This window comes from Acipenser ruthenus, chromosome 26 (assembly GCF_902713425.1).
Source record: "Acipenser ruthenus chromosome 26, fAciRut3.2 maternal haplotype, whole genome shotgun sequence".
In the NCBI taxonomy this organism is placed as follows: domain Eukaryota; kingdom Metazoa; phylum Chordata; class Actinopteri; order Acipenseriformes; family Acipenseridae; genus Acipenser; species Acipenser ruthenus.
The window spans coordinates 25,959,975-25,965,344 of record NC_081214.1 but is presented as its reverse complement, the minus strand read 5'-3'; positions in this window follow the sequence as shown (position 1 = coordinate 25,965,344).

Below are 5,370 nucleotides of genomic sequence, written 5' to 3'. Positions count from 1 at the left end.
GCAATTGTCTGTTTTCGGCCCATCACACTGTATGTATAATTGTAATAGCCAGGTGCATTTCCTGGCATTTACAGTCTTTTTGGAATACTGCAGCTGCAGTGTGTTGGGGATAGTAGATTATCCAGCCCTTACCAGTGCTATTATATTCCACATGAAATACAAACGCCATGCTGTTTCACTGCTGGTAGTGTCAAGAACAGACCCAGCCAACACACTGAAAGCCACTATTGTATTAGCATGCCATCTTCCTCTAATATTTCATCCCACACCCTCATGACCTTGGGACGGGAGTTTGCAATGAAACACTTGATTTTTTGGCCTCTGAACAATAAGAACACTGTAGTGCACCTTTTCACCTTTTTTTTTGCAGTTTCTCCAGCAACCCATATTGCAGACAAGCAGCTTTTCAAAACCTCTTCGCCACATGAAAGGAAATGTTGCCGACACAAACATAACCTGCACCTTTTTCCAAGGGTGGGTTCATTTGTACATTCCGCAGTCGAAACAGCAAGGAAGGACTGAAGGTAGTTGTGGTTGTGGATCATTTTTCACGTAGAAAGCGCCTCTCTCTCTCTCTCTCTCTCTCTCTCGCTGTGTCTCCTTTCTGACAGCAGAGCTAACGGTTTTTAAAACTTTCACAATGGCTACAGTATCAACTGTATGTGCATAGCCCAGAGTTGTGCACAGCTATGACCAAAGGTTTTGCATCACCCTATAGAATTAAATAAGCTTGCTTCATAAAGTCAAATTAAACCTGCTGAATAATGTTACGTTAACATATTGTATTACACACTGCTTAGTAGTTTTCCATATACTTAACAAAAAACAGACTTTTGCCCGATCATTGTGTAGTTTCTTTGATTACATACTACAGTAAATGAAGTGTTTCCTCTTCAGGTTATTTACACATTAGAAGCTTCATACATCATTCTTGATGGGGCAGGTTAAGTGCATACAGCCTGTGGTTTATTTCAAATAAAGTCCTGGAAATGACTAAGCCTGACTATACTGTGTGTCCTTCATGGAAAATAACATGCTTGCCTACTGAAATAAAATTGCCTGTACAACATTGCTTTCCCGCTTCTTTGGGGATGGATTGCATATCTTTGAGCTGATTTTCAATGATATTTCAGCAGGCTGTAGACTGTGTTCAAATGAAATGACACTTAATTTACTTCGCTACATTTTTAATTTCCCAAATGATCATGAGCCATCCACCCCTGTGCATTCTGGTTATTTCAATATTGCATTATGGAGAAAATTGCTGTTATCATTTTTTTGTCATGACAACCTGTGGGAAAGTCATACAATTGGAATATAAAGTATCAGACTCAGAATATCCAGACTCACATGGGAAGTTAGCTACATTGTATTAACTTGAGGGAATGTTAAGAGCGTGGTTGGCATGAATGCATTGGAAGCATGTGCATGTCTTTAGGCAGAAGGGACAGCTGCCTCCTATTGTCTGAGCTCACTGTGAGAGCACCTCTCTTCAGACACAGAGACGGCAGTGCCTGTATGGCCCTGAGCTGGCTGATTATGAGGAGACTGGCTGACCTTCCCTTACGGGATGCATTCTTTAGTTACAGGAGATCGCTTTCTAGACACGCCTCTCAGTGTAAAGACTCACCACTCTGACCATTAAGGTGTCAGAGTCTGCCCATTAGCACCGTCCAGGCGATACACTTTGCCAAAGGTGGGGATTTAAAGCGCACTGCCTGGGAGGCATCTGGCTTAGGTCAGCTCTGATTTCAATCACAGAGACGGGGGCGCCAGGGAGCTTTTTTAAACTGGATTAAAAGAAAATAAAATACCCACAATTTAAATTCTAAAAGGAAAATTGCTAAAAGGCAAATATATCAATATCTATGTATATCAGTTGAAAAGCATAGATGGTTTATGGAAAAGGAATTGCAAGGGACGTTGTCCATATTTTAAATTGAGTAAAACAACTCAAACAAAACAGTTATTTTAATTAAGGTTTATCGTTTAAGTAAATAATTGACTTTCCTCGATAAGTAATATAACTTCTTAACAGTGTTTATGTATTAAATTCTGATTGAAAGTAGAGAAAACTTCTGCTCTTCTGCTGAATGAAATGACTAAATGACTTTCAGCATCTATTAACTAAAAATTAGTTTGGCCCATTTCACCTTTTTTATGCCATATTAAAACACACACATTGACTTCCTATATAATACATTACTCCTAACATTGAGCTAAACCATGAAATATCATGAATAATATAAGATATAGGGTTATTAAGCAAATTGTATCTTTTATTTGTAAGAAATAGATTTTCCATATGTTCCTACATTGTAGCTTTTCTAGGAGTGAATATCATTGTGAGGACATTTTAAAAATAAAACATTTCCGACCCCACACAAATACAAGAACAAGCCCCACCCATCCACCACACACAATCTCCACCTCTATTTTTAGTTTTACATGTGGTTTTATTAAGTTCTTTAAACATTTGTTCTGAGATTAGATTATCAGTAAAAATCAGTATTTACCTAAATATCACGTCATCGAAACCCCCATTTTCATGCTGACTCATACAGCAGATTGTCTGTATTTTGGCTACCTGGTAACGAAGAAAGAAAAATAATGGTAAAGTATGAGTTGAAGGGAAACCTGAACTTTCAGGAGGAGTCAGAGACTGTAACACAGTTACAACTGACAAGGTCTTTGTGTCTCAGCTCATGTTCCGGCTCTTGGGCAGAAGAATCATGACCAGCCCCAGAGCTTCTCAATCAATACTACCGCACTGACAGCTACACAATCAGCCTGAAAGAGAGTGTCAGGGGTTAAACATGACTGGAGGGAGAGGGGTCGATACCAGGGGCTCAGCTCCGGCTGCAATCACCCCCTAAGCTGTTAACGACAGCACAAAGCCCCTGGTCCTCCAAGACTGTTTGTGCATCAGTGGAGCAGAGTCCGTGTCCTTGGATAAGCCAGGCCCTGTCCTGTCCAATAATTACATCTCTGAGTCAGGTGTGGGATAAGATAAGAACACCCCCTCTGAACAACCATGTTACCATACCTGTGGAATGCGATCTGGCAAAGTGCTGCTTCAAGAGAGAAAAGTGGATTTGGATATAGACTCAGTGTTGTATTAACCGTGGTTTCATGCTATGTATAATTAGTTTTATTTGATAATCTGAAATCATCATAGCATCATGGATGTTATAGCAAACACAAACCAAATACAAGCCTTGTATCACTTATATAAATTTACGGTGATATTCCATGGCAGAAGAATCAACAGTTGTAAAGCATAGTTAAAGCACAGGAACAAACCCCATTGATTAGATTAGCTATTGATTGTAGATTAGTGCTGTGGAGGATTATTTATTTCAGAAGGGTGAATTTGTAACTTCTAGGAAAGTACTCTTTCTATATGAAATATTTATTGCTTACAGATGCTTACTTAATACATACATGCTTAATACCCACATCAAGTATTATTATTATTATTAGGTCTCATGTTTCTGTCATATCTACTATTCCTGATAGTTCACCAGGTAGCAACTAATACTACCCTGACATTTATTAGGAAGGTGGATAAACTGTAGCTTGTCAGGGGCTGAGGAGCCTGTTGCATGAGATCACTAGAAGCAGAAAGCAATGTCCCAACTCAAAGACAATGAAGGAGTACAGTAGCTAACACAAAGCGGGAAGAATGTTGCCCATTTACTATCCAATCTAAAAAAAAAAATCAGTGGATTGCTTGTTAACTAAATAAAGTTTTTGTATTGCCTTTTTTGAGATTTCTAAGCTGTGTAAGAGCTCTCATTAAAAGCACACAATGGGGTGTTGCTAAGAAGCATAAGCTGCACAGCCCCGAAGTGAACTCTGCTGTTCGGTTGATAAATAGACAAATACCAGCGCAGTCACATTTGGCACTCGGGTGCATAAATATTCACTCCCCGATCAAGCATATGCAAGTTACAGATTGATAAATGGGTTCTGCTCTTAGCCCCCTATAATGCACAGAAAGACAGAATGAATCACTTTGAGAGTTCCTGCAGATGTGTTTGCGTAGGGTCATGATCCATGTGTGACTCATTTATTTGAACACTTTAGCAAACTCTAGTGAGTGATGTGAGGTGCTTGGTACGATGGCACGGAGTCTGTGAGAAACAATAGGTTTCGGTGGTAAGAGCCGTGATAGCTGGCATTCTGGAGCCCACGGGAAGGTAGAATCAGCAACAGCAGGTGTGGAAGAAAACCTGCCCATTACACTGCGCTAATCCGACCAGAAATACTGGTCATCAGGTGGCCAGCTGGGTAAATACTGGCTTCAAAGTGAAATCATCCAGGAGTGCAGAAGAGGAATATTATGCAGTCTTTATTGGGGGCCTGCGTGCGATTCAGATGCCTACAGCATGCATTGATGGATCCCATTGGTTCATTCATACCTTTTGAGTTGAGTGTTTGTCGGTTAATAGAAGATCATACGGCTTGTACCGTATGCTTTGCAAATCGAATCGATTTTGAATTCACACAGGAGTAAACATCTGCTTGAGGAAGACTGAACTGCACCAGCATGCATGGCAGTGGTGGCTCTCGGTTCTGGCCAGGCACTGTGGCTTTTTATTCTGCAGATCCTGGACTTTTAAAACTTAGCAGAGATGTGGTTGACCCTGGCAGTCGCTGCTCACATATAATTCAGCTCCCAGCAGAAGGTGTGCCACCATGGCAATCACAGCTGAATTAACCCCAGTTTCTTGTTCTTACCTGTAGCTGTCCCTTGGCTTTACATACTAATGACCTGGCATCTAATTCTTACAAAGCAAAAATAATAAAAAAAGCATTATCCTCTAAGAATAATAAACAGAAAAAGAAATAACTACCATGAGGGGCACTGACGTATACTGTAAGCTTTGAAGACGTTTGAATACTGCTGATACCTTATCTGAGGCAACTACAAGAAAGATTTATCTCCATGTCATTGTCTGATAAATGTATCTAGACTGACTGATTCTGTGACACATTACAAGGTCTGCTAGATAATAGGTACTCATCCCTAGATACAATCTAGAGCCTGTGACTGCACAGAACAAATACAAACACACTGGCACTGAGGCATGATAACTTATTTCTAACAGCAATACATTGAAAAAATAGTGCAAATATGGACTAATATTATTACCATATATTATGGGTCACCAAATATAATATATGATCTATAGTATGTAAACGTAAGCATAGATAAAACACTGCACTGATTAAACAACTAACACTGAACATTTAAACTACAGGATTTTTATCGCTTACACCCCAGTTTGTAAACCGCTGTACTAAAGGTATACAATTGCATTACCTTTAGCAATGGCTAGATGGAGCCAGAAACACATGCTACAA